The 19,419-nt window shown below is 63.4% G+C and overlaps 5 non-coding genes across 5 annotated transcripts; all 5 read right to left on the reverse strand.

Annotated features, from left to right (window-relative positions):
* Positions 1-1,579: 1,579 nt before the first annotated feature.
* LOC142865213 (5S ribosomal RNA) lies at positions 1,580-1,698 on the reverse strand. The gene has a single exon (XR_012915516.1). It is a non-coding gene; the product is annotated as a 5S ribosomal RNA (ribosomal RNA).
* Positions 1,699-5,207: 3,509 nt separating this feature from the next.
* LOC142865214 (5S ribosomal RNA) lies at positions 5,208-5,326 on the reverse strand. The gene has a single exon (XR_012915517.1). It is a non-coding gene; the product is annotated as a 5S ribosomal RNA (ribosomal RNA).
* A 3,517-nt stretch (positions 5,327-8,843) lies between these two features.
* LOC142865215 (5S ribosomal RNA) lies at positions 8,844-8,962 on the reverse strand. The gene has a single exon (XR_012915518.1). It is a non-coding gene; the product is annotated as a 5S ribosomal RNA (ribosomal RNA).
* A 3,541-nt stretch (positions 8,963-12,503) lies between these two features.
* LOC142865216 (5S ribosomal RNA) lies at positions 12,504-12,622 on the reverse strand. Its single transcript, XR_012915519.1, has one exon. It is a non-coding gene; the product is annotated as a 5S ribosomal RNA (ribosomal RNA).
* Positions 12,623-16,161: 3,539 nt separating this feature from the next.
* On the reverse strand, positions 16,162-16,280 carry LOC142865217 (5S ribosomal RNA). Its single transcript, XR_012915520.1, has one exon. It is a non-coding gene; the product is annotated as a 5S ribosomal RNA (ribosomal RNA).
* Between the last annotated feature and the right edge of the window lie 3,139 nt (positions 16,281-19,419).

Genomic DNA, 19,419 nt, shown 5'->3' on the forward strand with positions numbered 1-19,419 from the left:
CAATCTCAGTTTTCGGATGTTTTTGCCACTCTAAGGACCCGCAGGCCAGCTGGGCCTTCTGGCAGGACAGAGAGCCCCGGAATCCGACGTGGAGAGCTGGGTGTACGTCCCCACGAGGAGGCGGTCCCCACCTCCGCGGCTCTCCCCTTGCGGGGGGGAAAAGCAGCCACGGGGCCTCAGAGAAGACACCAGGCTGGGCGCCCGCCCCACAGTGGGGGCACGTCCCCCGCAGGCCACTTAGCGCCGGCCGCCGGCCGGCGGACGGTTGGGTGGCGCGAGACGCTGCGGCCGCCCTGCTACCGGGTTCCTGGGAGGGCGTCCTGGAACCAGCGTCCACACCAAGCCCTTGGAAGGCCCAGGCGACGGAGGAGCCCCGTCAGGCAGGGGCCGAGGACGGTGACGGCCCGGGCGGGGAGGAGCGTGTCAGGCAGGGGCAGAGGACGGTGACAGGTGACAGGCCGGGCGGGAAGGAGTCAGTCAGGCAGGGGCCGAGGAGGAGACGGGCTGGGTAAGGGTTAGGGTTAGAGTCAGGGCACAAGTCACAATCGCAAAGACCTGGAAGCGACCCGAGTGCCCACGAGTGCGTAAATGAAATGTGGCGCGTGGACACCACGGAGTGCTATTCAGCTAGGAGGAGCAGCGGTGAGGGGGCACCTCTCGTGGTTCTCCTGGCCAGAGCTGGAACCCGTTCCAGTAAGCCAGGTAGCCCAAGAATGGACACACGAGCACCACGTGCTCGCGCTCACCAGCAAATGGGTACGAACCGATGGACACCTAAGTGGACACAGAGGAATCACCTTCATCGGGTGGGTGTCGGGCGGGTGGGGGGAGGGGATGGGCATACACCTCCATTAGGAATGGGGTGGGTGCGCACCGACTGGGGGATGGGCGCACTTGAGGCTCTGACCGGAGGGGGGAGGCTGGGAGAGGGCAACGTACCCGACCTTAACATTGGTACCCCCACAATACGCTGGAACAACATCAGAGGTAAATGAATAAGAACACAGGGGGGAGGGGGGCACGGGCAACACATGTCACCTTAATACTTGGACTCCCATCATCTGCTTGAAAAGAGAGAGAAAAGAAAATGCAATCATAGAGATAAGAGACACTTTTTAAAAATAATGAATCCGAAGAGAAAAGTAAAAGGAGGCCTGTGGAGCAGGTCTGGGTGTGACTCCGGATCCCCCAACATCAGGTGCCACCACCAAAGATTCCTACGTGTAGCCCATAGAACCCCAAAAGCAACGGGACGAGTTCTGGTCACATACTCCCTCAAAATGACATCCTGGCCTTCTTCTGGAACTCCCTCCCCTCTCAGACTCTCAAGGTTTCCTCCAGCGTGTCGGTTCCCACAGAGCAGACCTTTGGTCTGAGACCTGACAGTCCAGAAGCCACGCATGCTGCCGCGTGACGGCGGTGTCGCGGCTTGGGACAAGAGGAGGCCCCACGGTGCGGGCTGGGGCGCCAGGCACCGCGGCGGGCGCTGAGGGTGGGGGTGACCCCCACCCCGGGCCGCCGACTCGCTCCCAGAAAGGGGACAGAACAAGAGGCAAAACAAAAAAAAAAAAAAAGAAGAAGCCTACGGCACCCGGTATTCCCAGGCGGTCTCCCATCCAAGTACTAACCAGGCCCGACCCTGCTTAGCTTCCGAGACCAGACGAGATCGGGCGCGTTCAGGGTGGTGTGGCCCTAGACGGCGGAGGGCGCCCCTGCCCCGCTCAAGAAGCCGAGCCTCTCTGCGCTTCCCCGCCGCCTCCTCCCCCCGCCCCAGGCCCCGCGCCGGCGCTGACCCGCACCGGGCCGGGCCTGTTGAGTTCACCGGCCGGGTCCGGCGGGCTCCGAGGGACGGGGGTGACAGGCGGGGCGGGGCGGGCAGGGAGCGGCGGGCCGGGGTGGGGGGCTGTCTCTCTATACACACACACACACACACACACACTCACACTCACACTCACTCACTCACACTCACACAAGATGCGCCTCCACGGCTGGACTCGCCAAGGTGGAGACCTTCCAGCCCCCTTCCTCTCCTCGCCTGGCCCACCCCCAGCTCGTGGCCGCCGCCGCCGCCGCCGCCGATTGCGCACGCGCGGGTCGCCCGCCCTTTGACCCCAGGCAGGGGCCGCCCTCCCCGACAACCCCTTTCAGCTGCGCCCCCCACCCTGTGGGTGGGCTGCCGCCTATTCCCCCGGGCCCGGGCTGGGGCACAGCGCATGGGGGAGGGGAGCGAGTGTATGGGGCGTCTCTCTCTCTCTCTAGGGATGTGTCCCATGGGTGGGGTGGCGTGGTTTGTGGGGCGCTGAAGAAATCAGTCCCCTCCATCTCCTACCTCTGGAAAACGCCCAAGCCCTTGGAGAACTGCCGGCAACGCGACCGTGGGGGCCGGGACCCTCCTCTGTGTCCTCCTGTGGCCCAGTCCAAGGGGCCTGGGCCTGGCCGGGGCTGCATTGGACCCCGACCACCCTGGCGTGTGGACTCGCTAAAAATCGGCGATTAGATATTGGATTCCAGCTTCATTGAGGTCATTTCACTAATGAGTGCACCGGAAAGAGTTTCCTAATCCATCTGTGAGGGTGGCAACTGAAAGAGAATTTTAAAGCTGACAGAATAGGCGAGGAAAGGCATAGGAGATTTCCACACCCAGTAAGGAAGCCTTTCCCGAAATGGAAGAAAGAAACGAGCAAACAGAAACACCGGTAGCCCGCCAGGATCAGAGTCTGCCCCCGAGAGAAAGTACCCTGACCAGGTTCACCCGTGGGTGGGTGGCGAGCTAGCGGCATTCAGAAGAGCGAGGCCCGCAGTCTGTGCAGAAGACACCTGCACTCGGGTGTGTGTGGCGGCACGATTCACAAGCAGCTCCAGATGTTAAGCCAAGGAGAAGCCAGGGAGTTCCCAACGCCCCAGGTGTCCTCAGCCCACGACTGGCTGCTGGGGGAATGCGAAGCCCGGCTCCTTGTCTCAGAGCCCTTGTCTCAGAGCGGGACAACCAGGAGGTGTGACGTACACCCCGGGGTTCCCAGGAGGATCAGGCTGAAGCTGGGACTTGGCCTGAAAGTGTCCCCTCGCATGGCCACCCCCTTCCCCTTCCTGCTCCTCTACTCCTGGTGCCCCTCCATCCAGGGGCCAGACCTTAAAGAGTCACCCGCAAGAGAATCCTGGTCCCAAAGGAGCCTTCTGGGGGACCCGTGCTGAGAGAGGTTGTGGGCATGGCCCGCTGGGGCTCTGCCCGACCCAGGGCTGAGAGATGCAACCTCCCAGCTCTGGGTCCCTGCAGGGGAAGCATTGGCAAGCACAGGGCCAGTCCTCCAAAGGCCCAGGTGCAGGGAGCCCAGGCCAAGCAGCCTGTGGAAGAAGCCACCCCGGGAACACGACTGCAGGCCACGGCCCTTCCCACCTCCTCCTCCTCCTCCTCCTGCTCCTCCACCCCCCCCCCGACCTCCCACCCCCCCACCCCACCCCCCGACATGGCGCAGGGCTCAGAGACACCTCAGACACTTGCTACCCAAAGTGCAAAGGGCATCAGTTGCTCCTCCAAACCCCCCCCCCTGCCCAGCAGACCGCGTTGTCCAGCCAGCCCCCGGGCCTCCCTGGGGTGCCCAGCACAAAAGTGCAGACAACCACCGGACCCTCAATCTCAGTTTTCGGATGTTTTTGCCACTCTAAGGACCCGCAGGCCAGCTGGGCCTTCTGGCAGGACAGAGAGCCCCGGAATCCGACGTGGAGAGCTGGGTGTACGTCCCCACGAGGAGGCGGTCCCCACCTCCGCGGCTCTCCCCTTGCGGGGGGGAAAAGCAGCCACGGGGCCTCAGAGAAGACACCAGGCTGGGCGCCCGCCCCACAGTGGGGGCACGTCCCCCGCAGGCCACTTAGCGACGGCCGCCGGCCGGCGGACGGTTGGGTGGCGCGAGACGCTGCGGCCGCCCTGCTACCGGGTTCCTGGGAGGGCGTCCTGGAACCAGCGTCCACACCAAGCCCTTGGAAGGCCCAGGCGACGGAGGAGCCCCGTCAGGCAGGGGCCGAGGACGGTGACGGCCCGGGCGGGGAGGAGCGTGTCAGGCAGGGGCAGAGGACGGTGACAGGTGACAGGCCGGGCGGGAAGGAGTCAGTCAGGCAGGGGCCGAGGAGGAGACGGGCTGGGTAAGGGTTAGGGTTAGAGTCAGGGCACAAGTCACAATCGCAAAGACCTGGAAGCGACCCGAGTGCCCACGAGTGCGTAAATGAAATGTGGCGCGTGGACACCACGGAGTGCTATTCAGCTAGGAGGAGCAGCGGTGAGGGGGCACCTCTCGTGGTTCTCCTGGCCAGAGCTGGAACCCGTTCCAGTAAGCCAGGTAGCCCAAGAATGGACACACGAGCACCACGTGCTCGCGCTCACCAGCAAATGGGTACGAACCGATGGACACCTAAGTGGACACAGAGGAATCACCTTCATCGGGTGGGTGTCGGGCGGGTGGGGGGAGGGGATGGGCATACACCTCCATTAGGAATGGGGTGGGTGCGCACCGACTGGGGGATGGGCGCACTTGAGGCTCTGACCGGAGGGGGGAGGCTGGGAGAGGGCAACGTACCCGACCTTAACATTGGTACCCCCACAATACGCTGGAACAACATCAGAGGTAAATGAATAAGAACACAGGGGGGAGGGGGGCACGGGCAACACATGTCACCTTAATACTTGGACTCCCATCATCTGCTTGAAAAGAGAGAGAAAAGAAAATGCAATCATAGAGATAAGAGACACTTTTTAAAAATAATGAATCCGAAGAGAAAAGTAAAAGGAGGCCTGTGGAGCAGGTCTGGGTGTGACTCCGGATCCCCCAACATCAGGTGCCACCACCAAAGATTCCTACGTGTAGCCCATAGAACCCCAAAAGCAACGGGACGAGTTCTGGTCACATACTCCCTCAAAATGACATCCTGGCCTTCTTCTGGAACTCCCTCCCCTCTCAGACTCTCAAGGTTTCCTCCAGCGTGTCGGTTCCCACAGAGCAGACCTTTGGTCTGAGACCTGACAGTCCAGAAGCCACGCATGCTGCCGCGTGACGGCGGTGTCGCGGCTTGGGACAAGAGGAGGCCCCACGGTGCGGGCTGGGGCGCCAGGCACCGCGGCGGGCGCTGAGGGTGGGGGTGACCCCCACCCCGGGCCGCCGACTCGCTCCCAGAAAGGGGACAGAACAAGAGGCAAAACAAAAAAAAAAAAAAGAAGAAGCCTACGGCACCCGGTATTCCCAGGCGGTCTCCCATCCAAGTACTAACCAGGCCCGACCCTGCTTAGCTTCCGAGACCAGACGAGATCGGGCGCGTTCAGGGTGGTGTGGCCCTAGACGGCGGAGGGCGCCCCTGCCCCGCTCAAGAAGCCGAGCCTCTCTGCGCTTCCCCGCCGCCTCCTCCCCCCGCCCCAGGCCCCGCGCCGGCGCTGACCCGCACCGGGCCGGGCCTGTTGAGTTCACCGGCCGGGTCCGGCGGGCTCCGAGGGACGGGGGTGACAGGCGGGGCGGGGCGGGCAGGGAGCGGCGGGCCGGGGTGGGGGGCTGTCTCTCTATACACACACACACACACACACACACTCACACTCACACTCACTCACTCACACTCACACAAGATGCGCCTCCACGGCTGGACTCGCCAAGGTGGAGACCTTCCAGCCCCCTTCCTCTCCTCGCCTGGCCCACCCCCAGCTCGTGGCCGCCGCCGCCGCCGCCGCCGATTGCGCACGCGCGGGTCGCCCGCCCTTTGACCCCAGGCAGGGGCCGCCCTCCCCGACAACCCCTTTCAGCTGCGCCCCCCACCCTGTGGGTGGGCTGCCGCCTATTCCCCCGGGCCCGGGCTGGGGCACAGCGCATGGGGGAGGGGAGCGAGTGTATGGGGCGTCTCTCTCTCTCTCTAGGGATGTGTCCCATGGGTGGGGTGGCGTGGTTTGTGGGGCGCTGAAGAAATCAGTCCCCTCCATCTCCTACCTCTGGAAAACGCCCAAGCCCTTGGAGAACTGCCGGCAACGCGACCGTGGGGGCCGGGACCCTCCTCTGTGTCCTCCTGTGGCCCAGTCCAAGGGGCCTGGGCCTGGCCGGGGCTGCATTGGACCCCGACCACCCTGGCGTGTGGACTCGCTAAAAATCGGCGATTAGATATTGGATTCCAGCTTCATTGAGGTCATTTCACTAATGAGTGCACCGGAAAGAGTTTCCTAATCCATCTGTGAGGGTGGCAACTGAAAGAGAATTTTAAAGCTGACAGAATAGGCGAGGAAAGGCATAGGAGATTTCCACACCCAGTAAGGAAGCCTTTCCCGAAATGGAAGAAAGAAACGAGCAAACAGAAACACCGGTAGCCCGCCAGGATCAGAGTCTGCCCCCGAGAGAAAGTACCCTGACCAGGTTCACCCGTGGGTGGGTGGCGAGCTAGCGGCATTCAGAAGAGCGAGGCCCGCAGTCTGTGCAGAAGACACCTGCACTCGGGTGTGTGTGGCGGCACGATTCACAAGCAGCTCCAGATGTTAAGCCAAGGAGAAGCCAGGGAGTTCCCAACGCCCCAGGTGTCCTCAGCCCACGACTGGCTGCTGGGGGAATGCGAAGCCCGGCTCCTTGTCTCAGAGCCCTTGTCTCAGAGCGGGACAACCAGGAGGTGTGACGTACACCCCGGGGTTCCCAGGAGGATCAGGCTGAAGCTGGGACTTGGCCTGAAAGTGTCCCCTCGCATGGCCACCCCCTTCCCCTTCCTGCTCCTCTACTCCTGGTGCCCCTCCATCCAGGGGCCAGACCTTAAAGAGTCACCCGCAAGAGAATCCTGGTCCCAAAGGAGCCTTCTGGGGGACCCGTGCTGAGAGAGGTTGTGGGCATGGCCCGCTGGGGCTCTGCCCGACCCAGGGCTGAGAGATGCAACCTCCCAGCTCTGGGTCCCTGCAGGGGAAGCATTGGCAAGCACAGGGCCAGTCCTCCAAAGGCCCAGGTGCAGGGAGCCCAGGCCAAGCAGCCTGTGGAAGAAGCCACCCCGGGAACACGACTGCAGGCCACGGCCCTTCCCACCTCCTCCTCCTCCTCCTCCTGCTCCTCCACCCCCCCCCCGACCTCCCACCCCCCCACCCCACCCCCCGACATGGCGCAGGGCTCAGAGACACCTCAGACACTTGCTACCCAAAGTGCAAAGGGCATCAGTTGCTCCTCCAAACCCCCCCCCCTGCCCAGCAGACCGCGTTGTCCAGCCAGCCCCCGGGCCTCCCTGGGGTGCCCAGCACAAAAGTGCAGACAACCACCGGACCCTCAATCTCAGTTTTCGGATGTTTTTGCCACTCTAAGGACCCGCAGGCCAGCTGGGCCTTCTGGCAGGACAGAGAGCCCCGGAATCCGACGTGGAGAGCTGGGTGTACGTCCCCACGAGGAGGCGGTCCCCACCTCCGCGGCTCTCCCCTTGCGGGGGGGAAAAGCAGCCACGGGGCCTCAGAGAAGACACCAGGCTGGGCGCCCGCCCCACAGTGGGGGCACGTCCCCCGCAGGCCACTTAGCGACGGCCGCCGGCCGGCGGACGGTTGGGTGGCGCGAGACGCTGCGGCCGCCCTGCTACCGGGTTCCTGGGAGGGCGTCCTGGAACCAGCGTCCACACCAAGCCCTTGGAAGGCCCAGGCGACGGAGGAGCCCCGTCAGGCAGGGGCCGAGGACGGTGACGGCCCGGGCGGGGAGGAGCGTGTCAGGCAGGGGCAGAGGACGGTGACAGGTGACAGGCCGGGCGGGAAGGAGTCAGTCAGGCAGGGGCCGAGGAGGAGACGGGCTGGGTAAGGGTTAGGGTTAGAGTCAGGGCACAAGTCACAATCGCAAAGACCTGGAAGCGACCCGAGTGCCCATCGACCCACGAGTGCGTAAATGAAATGTGGCGCGTGGACACCACGGAGTGCTATTCAGCTAGGAGGAGCAGCGGTGAGAGGGCACCTCTCGTGGTTCTCCTGGCCAGAGCTGGAACCCGTTCCAGTAAGCCAGGTAGCCCAAGAATGGACACACGAGCACCACGTGCTCGCGCTCACCAGCAAATGGGTACGAACCGATGGACACCTAAGTGGACACAGAGGAATCACCTTCATCGGGTGGGTGTCGGGCGGGTGGGGGGAGGGGATGGGCATACACCTCCATTAGGAATGGGGTGGGTGCGCACCGACTGGGGGATGGGCGCACTTGAGGCTCTGACCGGAGGGGGGAGGCTGGGAGAGGGCAACGTACCCGACCTTAACATTGGTACCCCCACAATACGCTGGAACAACATCAGAGGTAAATGAATAAGAACACAGGGGGGAGGGGGGCACGGGCAACACATGTCACCTTAATACTTGGACTCCCATCATCTGCTTGAAAAGAGAGAGAAAAGAAAATGCAATCATAGAGATAAGAGACACTTTTTAAAAATAATGAATCCGAAGAGAAAAGTAAAAGGAGGCCTGTGGAGCAGGTCTGGGTGTGACTCCGGATCCCCCAACATCAGGTGCCACCACCAAAGATTCCTACGTGTAGCCCATAGAACCCCAAAAGCAACGGGACGAGTTCTGGTCACATACTCCCTCAAAATGACATCCTGGCCTTCTTCTGGAACTCCCTCCCCTCTCAGACTCTCAAGGTTTCCTCCAGCGTGTCGGTTCCCACAGAGCAGACCTTTGGTCTGAGACCTGACAGTCCAGAAGCCACGCATGCTGCCGCGTGACGGCGGTGTCGCGGCTTGGGACAAGAGGAGGCCCCACGGTGCGGGCTGGGGCGCCAGGCACCGCGGCGGGCGCTGAGGGTGGGGGTGACCCCCACCCCGGGCCGCCGACTCGCTCCCAGAAAGGGGACAGAACAAGAGGCAAAACAAAAAAAAAAAAAAGAAGAAGCCTACGGCACCCGGTATTCCCAGGCGGTCTCCCATCCAAGTACTAACCAGGCCCGACCCTGCTTAGCTTCCGAGACCAGACGAGATCGGGCGCGTTCAGGGTGGTGTGGCCCTAGACGGCGGAGGGCGCCCCTGCCCCGCTCAAGAAGCCGAGCCTCTCTGCGCTTCCCCGCCGCCTCCTCCCCCCGCCCCAGGCCCCGCGCCGGCGCTGACCCGCACCGGGCCGGGCCTGTTGAGTTCACCGGCCGGGTCCGGCGGGCTCCGAGGGACGGGGGTGACAGGCGGGGCGGGGCGGGGCGGGGCGGGGCGGGCAGGGAGCGGCGGGCCGGGGTGGGGGGCTGTCTCTCTCTACACACACACACACACACACACACACACTCACACTCACACTCACACTCACTCACTCACACTCACACAAGATGCGCCTCCACGGCTGGACTCGCCAAGGTGGAGACCTTCCAGCCCCCTTCCTCTCCTCGCCTGGCCCACCCCCAGCTCGTGGCCGCCGCCGCCGCCGCCGATTGCGCACGCGCGGGTCGCCCGCCCTTTGACCCCAGGCAGGGGCCGCCCTCCCCGACAACCCCTTTCAGCTGCGCCCCCCACCCTGTGGGTGGGCTGCCGCCTATTCCCCCGGGCCCGGGCTGGGGCACAGCGCATGGGGGAGGGGAGCGAGTGTATGGGGCGTCTCTCTCTCTCTCTAGGGATGTGTCCCATGGGTGGGGTGGCGTGGTTTGTGGGGCGCTGAAGAAATCAGTCCCCTCCATCTCCTACCTCTGGAAAACGCCCAAGCCCTTGGAGAACTGCCGGCAACGCGACCGTGGGGGCCGGGACCCTCCTCTGTGTCCTCCTGTGGCCCAGTCCAAGGGGCCTGGGCCTGGCCGGGGCTGCATTGGACCCCGACCACCCTGGCGTGTGGACTCGCTAAAAATCGGCGATTAGATATTGGATTCCAGCTTCATTGAGGTCATTTCACTAATGAGTGCACCGGAAAGAGTTTCCTAATCCATCTGTGAGGGTGGCAACTGAAAGAGAATTTTAAAGCTGACAGAATAGGCGAGGAAAGGCATAGGAGATTTCCACACCCAGTAAGGAAGCCTTTCCCGAAATGGAAGAAAGAAACGAGCAAACAGAAACACCGGTAGCCCGCCAGGATCAGAGTCTGCCCCCGAGAGAAAGTACCCTGACCAGGTTCACCCGTGGGTGGGTGGCGAGCTAGCGGCATTCAGAAGAGCGAGGCCCGCAGTCTGTGCAGAAGACACCTGCACTCGGGTGTGTGTGGCGGCACGATTCACAAGCAGCTCCAGATGTTAAGCCAAGGAGAAGCCAGGGAGTTCCCAACGCCCCAGGTGTCCTCAGCCCACGACTGGCTGCTGGGGGAATGCGAAGCCCGGCTCCTTGTCTCAGAGCCCTTGTCTCAGAGCGGGACAACCAGGAGGTGTGACGTACACCCCGGGGTTCCCAGGAGGATCAGGCTGAAGCTGGGACTTGGCCTGAAAGTGTCCCCTCGCATGGCCACCCCCTTCCCCTTCCTGCTCCTCTACTCCTGGTGCCCCTCCATCCAGGGGCCAGACCTTAAAGAGTCACCCGCAAGAGAATCCTGGTCCCAAAGGAGCCTTCTGGGGGACCCGTGCTGAGAGAGGTTGTGGGCATGGCCCGCTGGGGCTCTGCCCGACCCAGGGCTGAGAGATGCAACCTCCCAGCTCTGGGTCCCTGCAGGGGAAGCATTGGCAAGCACAGGGCCAGTCCTCCAAAGGCCCAGGTGCAGGGAGCCCAGGCCAAGCAGCCTGTGGAAGAAGCCACCCCGGGAACACGACTGCAGGCCACGGCCCTTCCCACCTCCTCCTCCTCCTCCTCCTGCTCCTCCACCCCCCCCCCCGACCTCCCACCCCCCCACCCCACCCCCCGACATGGCGCAGGGCTCAGAGACACCTCAGACACTTGCTACCCAAAGTGCAAAGGGCATCAGTTGCTCCTCCAAACCCCCCCCCCTGCCCAGCAGACCGCGTTGTCCAGCCAGCCCCCGGGCCTCCCTGGGGTGCCCAGCACAAAAGTGCAGACAACCACCGGACCCTCAATCTCAGTTTTCGGATGTTTTTGCCACTCTAAGGACCCGCAGGCCAGCTGGGCCTTCTGGCAGGACAGAGAGCCCCGGAATCCGACGTGGAGAGCTGGGTGTACGTCCCCACGAGGAGGCGGTCCCCACCTCCGCGGCTCTCCCCTTGCGGGGGGGAAAAGCAGCCACGGGGCCTCAGAGAAGACACCAGGCTGGGCGCCCGCCCCACAGTGGGGGCACGTCCCCCGCAGGCCACTTAGCGACGGCCGCCGGCCGGCGGACGGTTGGGTGGCGCGAGACGCTGCGGCCGCCCTGCTACCGGGTTCCTGGGAGGGCGTCCTGGAACCAGCGTCCACACCAAGCCCTTGGAAGGCCCAGGCGACGGAGGAGCCCCGTCAGGCAGGGGCCGAGGACGGTGACGGCCCGGGCGGGGAGGAGCGTGTCAGGCAGGGGCAGAGGACGGTGACAGGTGACAGGCCGGGCGGGAAGGAGTCAGTCAGGCAGGGGCCGAGGAGGAGACGGGCTGGGTAAGGGTTAGGGTTAGAGTCAGGGCACAAGTCACAATCGCAAAGACCTGGAAGCGACCCGAGTGCCCATCGACCCACGAGTGCGTAAATGAAATGTGGCGCGTGGACACCACGGAGTGCTATTCAGCTAGGAGGAGCAGCGGTGAGAGGGCACCTCTCGTGGTTCTCCTGGCCAGAGCTGGAACCCGTTCCAGTAAGCCAGGTAGCCCAAGAATGGACACACGAGCACCACGTGCTCGCGCTCACCAGCAAATGGGTACGAACCGATGGACACCTAAGTGGACACAGAGGAATCACCTTCATCGGGTGGGTGTCGGGCGGGTGGGGGGAGGGGATGGGCATACACCTCCATTAGGAATGGGGTGGGTGCGCACCGACTGGGGGATGGGCGCACTTGAGGCTCTGACCGGAGGGGGGAGGCTGGGAGAGGGCAACGTACCCGACCTTAACATTGGTACCCCCACAATACGCTGGAACAACATCAGAGGTAAATGAATAAGAACACAGGGGGGAGGGGGGCACGGGCAACACATGTCACCTTAATACTTGGACTCCCATCATCTGCTTGAAAAGAGAGAGAAAAGAAAATGCAATCATAGAGATAAGAGACACTTTTTAAAAATAATGAATCCGAAGAGAAAAGTAAAAGGAGGCCTGTGGAGCAGGTCTGGGTGTGACTCCGGATCCCCCAACATCAGGTGCCACCACCAAAGATTCCTACGTGTAGCCCATAGAACCCCAAAAGCAACGGGACGAGTTCTGGTCACATACTCCCTCAAAATGACATCCTGGCCTTCTTCTGGAACTCCCTCCCCTCTCAGACTCTCAAGGTTTCCTCCAGCGTGTCGGTTCCCACAGAGCAGACCTTTGGTCTGAGACCTGACAGTCCAGAAGCCACGCATGCTGCCGCGTGACGGCGGTGTCGCGGCTTGGGACAAGAGGAGGCCCCACGGTGCGGGCTGGGGCGCCAGGCACCGCGGCGGGCGCTGAGGGTGGGGGTGACCCCCACCCCGGGCCGCCGACTCGCTCCCAGAAAGGGGACAGAACAAGAGGCAAAACAAAAAAAAAAAAAAAGAAGAAGCCTACGGCACCCGGTATTCCCAGGCGGTCTCCCATCCAAGTACTAACCAGGCCCGACCCTGCTTAGCTTCCGAGACCAGACGAGATCGGGCGCGTTCAGGGTGGTGTGGCCCTAGACGGCGGAGGGCGCCCCTGCCCCGCTCAAGAAGCCGAGCCTCTCTGCGCTTCCCCGCCGCCTCCTCCCCCCGCCCCAGGCCCCGCGCCGGCGCTGACCCGCACCGGGCCGGGCCTGTTGAGTTCACCGGCCGGGTCCGGCGGGCTCCGAGGGACGGGGGTGACAGGCGGGGCGGGGCGGGGCGGGGCGGGGCGGGCAGGGAGCGGCGGGCCGGGGTGGGGGGCTGTCTCTCTCTACACACACACACACACACACACACACACTCACACTCACACTCACACTCACTCACTCACACTCACACAAGATGCGCCTCCACGGCTGGACTCGCCAAGGTGGAGACCTTCCAGCCCCCTTCCTCTCCTCGCCTGGCCCACCCCCAGCTCGTGGCCGCCGCCGCCGCCGCCGATTGCGCACGCGCGGGTCGCCCGCCCTTTGACCCCAGGCAGGGGCCGCCCTCCCCGACAACCCCTTTCAGCTGCGCCCCCCACCCTGTGGGTGGGCTGCCGCCTATTCCCCCGGGCCTGGGCTGGGGCACAGCGCATGGGGGAGGGGAGCGAGTGTATGGGGCGTCTCTCTCTCTCTCTAGGGATGTGTCCCATGGGTGGGGTGGCGTGGTTTGTGGGGCGCTGAAGAAATCAGTCCCCTCCATCTCCTACCTCTGGAAAACGCCCAAGCCCTTGGAGAACTGCCGGCAACGCGACCGTGGGGGCCGGGACCCTCCTCTGTGTCCTCCTGTGGCCCAGTCCAAGGGGCCTGGGCCTGGCCGGGGCTGCATTGGACCCCGACCACCCTGGCGTGTGGACTCGCTAAAAATCGGCGATTAGATATTGGATTCCAGCTTCATTGAGGTCATTTCACTAATGAGTGCACCGGAAAGAGTTTCCTAATCCATCTGTGAGGGTGGCAACTGAAAGAGAATTTTAAAGCTGACAGAATAGGCGAGGAAAGGCATAGGAGATTTCCACACCCAGTAAGGAAGCCTTTCCCGAAATGGAAGAAAGAAACGAGCAAACAGAAACACCGGTAGCCCGCCAGGATCAGAGTCTGCCCCCGAGAGAAAGTACCCTGACCAGGTTCACCCGTGGGTGGGTGGCGAGCTAGCGGCATTCAGAAGAGCGAGGCCCGCAGTCTGTGCAGAAGACACCTGCACTCGGGTGTGTGTGGCGGCACGATTCACAAGCAGCTCCAGATGTTAAGCCAAGGAGAAGCCAGGGAGTTCCCAACGCCCCAGGTGTCCTCAGCCCACGACTGGCTGCTGGGGGAATGCGAAGCCCGGCTCCTTGTCTCAGAGCCCTTGTCTCAGAGCGGGACAACCAGGAGGTGTGACGTACACCCCGGGGTTCCCAGGAGGATCAGGCTGAAGCTGGGACTTGGCCTGAAAGTGTCCCCTCGCATGGCCACCCCCTTCCCCTTCCTGCTCCTCTACTCCTGGTGCCCCTCCATCCAGGGGCCAGACCTTAAAGAGTCACCCGCAAGAGAATCCTGGTCCCAAAGGAGCCTTCTGGGGGACCCGTGCTGAGAGAGGTTGTGGGCATGGCCCGCTGGGGCTCTGCCCGACCCAGGGCTGAGAGATGCAACCTCCCAGCTCTGGGTCCCTGCAGGGGAAGCATTGGCAAGCACAGGGCCAGTCCTCCAAAGGCCCAGGTGCAGGGAGCCCAGGCCAAGCAGCCTGTGGAAGAAGCCACCCCGGGAACACGACTGCAGGCCACGGCCCTTCCCACCTCCTCCTCCTCCTCCTCCTGCTCCTCCACCCCCCCCCCGACCTCCCACCCCCCCACCCCACCCCCCGACATGGCGCAGGGCTCAGAGACACCTCAGACACTTGCTACCCAAAGTGCAAAGGGCATCAGTTGCTCCTCCAAACCCCCCCCCCTGCCCAGCAGACCGCGTTGTCCAGCCAGCCCCCGGGCCTCCCTGGGGTGCCCAGCACAAAAGTGCAGACAACCACCGGACCCTCAATCTCAGTTTTCGGATGTTTTTGCCACTCTAAGGACCCGCAGGCCAGCTGGGCCTTCTGGCAGGACAGAGAGCCCCGGAATCCGACGTGGAGAGCTGGGTGTACGTCCCCACGAGGAGGCGGTCCCCACCTCCGCGGCTCTCCCCTTGCGGGGGGGAAAAGCAGCCACGGGGCCTCAGAGAAGACACCAGGCTGGGCGCCCGCCCCACAGTGGGGGCACGTCCCCCGCAGGCCACTTAGCGACGGCCGCCGGCCGGCGGACGGTTGGGTGGCGCGAGACGCTGCGGCCGCCCTGCTACCGGGTTCCTGGGAGGGCGTCCTGGAACCAGCGTCCACACCAAGCCCTTGGAAGGCCCAGGCGACGGAGGAGCCCCGTCAGGCAGGGGCCGAGGACGGTGACGGCCCGGGCGGGGAGGAGCGTGTCAGGCAGGGGCAGAGGACGGTGACAGGTGACAGGCCGGGCGGGAAGGAGTCAGTCAGGCAGGGGCCGAGGAGGAGACGGGCTGGGTAAGGGTTAGGGTTAGAGTCAGGGCACAAGTCACAATCGCAAAGACCTGGAAGCGACCCGAGTGCCCATCGACCCACGAGTGCGTAAATGAAATGTGGCGCGTGGACACCACGGAGTGCTATTCAGCTAGGAGGAGCAGCGGTGAGAGGGCACCTCTCGTGGTTCTCCTGGCCAGAGCTGGAACCCGTTCCAGTAAGCCAGGTAGCCCAAGAATGGACACACGAGCACCACGTGCTCGCGCTCACCAGCAAATGGGTACGAACCGATGGACACCTAAGTGGACACAGAGGAATCACCTTCATCGGGTGGGTGTCGGGCGGGTGGGGGGAGGGGATGGGCATACACCTCCATTAGGAATGGGGTGGGTGCGCACCGACTGGGGGATGGGCGCACTTGAGGCTCTGACCGGAGGGGGGAGGCTGGGAGAGGGCAACGTACCCGACCTTAACATTGGTACCCCCACAATACGCTGGAACAACATCAGAGGTAAATGAATAAGAACACAGGGGGGAGGGGGGCACGGGCAACACATGTCACCTTAATACTTGGACTCCCATCATCTGCTTGAAAAGAGAGAGAAAAGAAAATGCAATCATAGAGATAAGAGACACTTTTTAAAAATAATGAATCCGAAGAGAAAAGTAAAAGGAGGCCTGTGGAGCAGGTCTGGGTGTGACTCCGGATCCCCCAACATCAGGTGCCACCACCAAAGATTCCTACGTGTAGCCCATAGAACCCCAAAAGCAACGGGACGAGTTCTGGTCACATACTCCCTCAAAATGACATCCTGGCCTTCTTCTGGAACTCCCTCCCCTCTCAGACTCTCAAGGTTTCCTCCAGCGTGTCGGTTCCCACAGAGCAGACCTTTGGTCTGAGACCTGACAGTCCAGAAGCCACGCATGCTGCCGCGTGACGGCGGTGTCGCGGCTTGGGACAAGAGGAGGCCCCACGGTGCGGGCTGGGGCGCCAGGCACCGCGGCGGGCGCTGAGGGTGGGGGTGACCCCCACCCCGGGCCGCCGACTCGCTCCCAGAAAGGGGACAGAACAAGAGGCAAAACAAAAAAAAAAAAAAGAAGAAGCCTACGGCACCCGGTATTCCCAGGCGGTCTCCCATCCAAGTACTAACCAGGCCCGACCCTGCTTAGCTTCCGAGACCAGACGAGATCGGGCGCGTTCAGGGTGGTGTGGCCCTAGACGGCGGAGGGCGCCCCTGCCCCGCTCAAGAAGCCGAGCCTCTCTGCGCTTCCCCGCCGCCTCCTACCCCCGCCCCAGGCCCCGCGCCGGCGCTGACCCGCACCGGGCCGGGCCTGTTGAGTTCACCAGCCGGGTCCGGCGGGCTCCGAGGGACGGGGGTGACAGGCGGGGCGGGGCGGGGCGGGGCGGGGCGGGCAGGGAGCGGCGGGCCGGGGTGGGGGGCTGTCTCTCTCTACACACACACACACACACACACACACACTCACACTCACACTCACTCACTCACACTCACACAAGATGCGCCTCCACGGCTGGACTCGCCAAGGTGGAGACCTTCCAGCCCCCTTCCTCTCCTCGCCTGGCCCACCCCCAGCTCGTGGCCGCCGCCGCCGCCGCCGATTGCGCACGCGCGGGTCGCCCGCCCTTTGACCCCAGGCAGGGGCCGCCCTCCCCGACAACCCCTTTCAGCTGCGCCCCCCACCCTGTGGGTGGGCTGCCGCCTATTCCCCCGGGCCCGGGCTGGGGCACAGCGCATGGGGGAGGGGAGCGAGTGTATGGGGCGTCTCTCTCTCTCTCTCTAGGGATGTGTCCCATGGGTGGGGTGGCGTGGTTTGTGGGGCGCTGAAGAAATCAGTCCCCTCCATCTCCTACCTCTGGAAAACGCCCAAGCCCTTGGAGAACTGCCGGCAACGCGACCGTGGGGGCCGGGACCCTCCTCTGTGTCCTCCTGTGGCCCAGTCCAAGGGGCCTGGGCCTGGCCGGGGCTGCATTGGACCCCGACCACCCTGGCGTGTGGACTCGCTAAAAATCGGCGATTAGATATTGGATTCCAGCTTCATTGAGGTCATTTCACTAATGAGTGCACCGGAAAGAGTTTCCTAATCCATCTGTGAGGGTGGCAACTGAAAGAGAATTTTAAAGCTGACAGAATAGGCGAGGAAAGGCATAGGAGATTTCCACACCCAGTAAGGAAGCCTTTCCCGAAATGGAAGAAAGAAACGAGCAAACAGAAACACCGGTAGCCCGCCAGGATCAGAGTCTGCCCCCGAGAGAAAGTACCCTGACCAGGTTCACCCGTGGGTGGGTGGCGAGCTAGCGGCATTCAGAAGAGCGAGGCCCGCAGTCTGTGCAGAAGACACCTGCACTCGGGTGTGTGTGGCGGCACGATTCACAAGCAGCTCCAGATGTTAAGCCAAGGAGAAGCCAGGGAGTTCCCAACGCCCCAGGTGTCCTCAGCCCACGACTGGCTGCTGGGGGAATGCGAAGCCCGGCTCCTTGTCTCAGAGCCCTTGTCTCAGAGCGGGACAACCAGGAGGTGTGACGTACACCCCGGGGTTCCCAGGAGGATCAGGCTGAAGCTGGGACTTGGCCTGAAAGTGTCCCCTCGCATGGCCACCCCCTTCCCCTTCCTGCTCCTCTACTCCTGGTGCCCCTCCATCCAGGGGCCAGACCTTAAAGAGTCACCCGCAAGAGAATCCTGGTCCCAAAGGAGCCTTCTGGGGGACCCGTGCTGAGAGAGGTTGTGGGCATGGCCCGCTGGGGCTCTGCCCCACCCAGGGCTGAGAGATGCAACCTCCCAGCTCTGGGTCCCTGCAGGGGAAGCATTGGCAAGCACAGGGCCAGTCCTCCAAAGGCCCAGGTGCAGGGAGCCCAGGCCAAGCAGCCTGTGGAAGAAGCCACCCCGGGAACACGACTGCAGGCCACGGCCCTTCCCACCTCCTCCTCCTCCTCCTCCTGCTCCTCCACCCCCCCCCCCGACCTCCCACCCCCCCACCCCACCCCCCGACATGGCGCAGGGCTCAGAGACACCTCAGACACTTGCTACCCAAAGTGCAAAGGGCATCAGTTGCTCCTCCAAACCCCCCCCCCTGCCCAGCAGACCGCGTTGTCCAGCCAGCCCCCGGGCCTCCCTGGGGTGCCCAGCACAAAAGTGCAGACAACCACCGGACCCTCAATCTCAGTTTTCGGATGTTTTTGCCACTCTAAGGACCCGCAGGCCAGCTGGGCCTTCTGGCAGGACAGAGAGCCCCGGAATCCGACGTGGAGAGCTGGGTGTACATCCCCACGAGGAGGCGGTCCCCACCTCCGCGGCTCTCCCCTTGCGGGGGGGAAAAGCAGCCACGGGGCCTCAGAGAAGACACCAGGCTGGGCGCCCGCCCCACAGTGGGGGCACGTCCCCCGCAGGCCACTTAGCGACGGCCGCCGGCCGGCGGACGGTTGGGTGGCGCGAGACGCTGCGGCCGCCCTGCTACCGGGTTCCTGGGAGGGCGTCCTGGAACCAGCGTCCACACCAAGCCCTTGGAAGGCCCAGGCGACGGAGGAGCCCCGTCAGGCAGGGGCCGAGGACGGTGACGGCCCGGGCGGGGAGGAGCGTGTCAGGCAGGGGCAGAGGACGGTGACAGGTGACAGGCCGGGCGGGAAGGAGTCAGTCAGGCAGGGGCCGAGGAGGAGACGGGCTGGGTAAGGGTTAGGGTTAGAGTCAGGGCACAAGTCACAATCGCAAAGACCTGGAAGCGACCCGAGTGCCCATCGACCCACGAGTGCGTAAATGAAATGTGGCGCGTGGACACCACGGAGTGCTATTCAGCTAGGAGGAGCAGCCGTGAGAGGGCACCTCTCGTGGTTCTCCTGGCCAGAGCTGGAACCCGTTCCAGTAAGCCAGGTAGCCCAAGAATGGACACACGAGCACCACGTGCTCGCGCTCACCAGCAAATGGGTACGAACCGATGGACACCTAAGTGGACACAGAGGAATCACCTTCATCGGGTGGGTGTCGGGCGGGTGGGGGGAGGGGATGGGCATACACCTCCATTAGGAATGGGGTGGGTGCGCACCGACTGGGGGATGGGCGCACTTGAGGCTCTGACCGGAGGGGGGAGGCTGGGAGAGGGCAACGTACCCGACCTTAACATTGGTACCCCCACAATACGCTGGAACAACATCAGAGGTAAATGAATAAGAACACAGGGGGGAGGGGGGCACGGGCAACACATGTCACCTTAATACTTGGACTCCCATCATCTGCTTGAAAAGAGAGAGAAAAGAAAATGCAATCATAGAGATAAGAGACACTTTTTAAAAATAATGAATCCGAAGAGAAAAGTAAAAGGAGGCCTGTGGAGCAGGTCTGGGTGTGACTCC

The sequence above is a fragment of the Microcebus murinus genome, chromosome 28 (genome assembly GCF_040939455.1).
Source record: "Microcebus murinus isolate Inina chromosome 28, M.murinus_Inina_mat1.0, whole genome shotgun sequence".
NCBI classification, from domain to species: Eukaryota; Metazoa; Chordata; class Mammalia; order Primates; family Cheirogaleidae; genus Microcebus; species Microcebus murinus.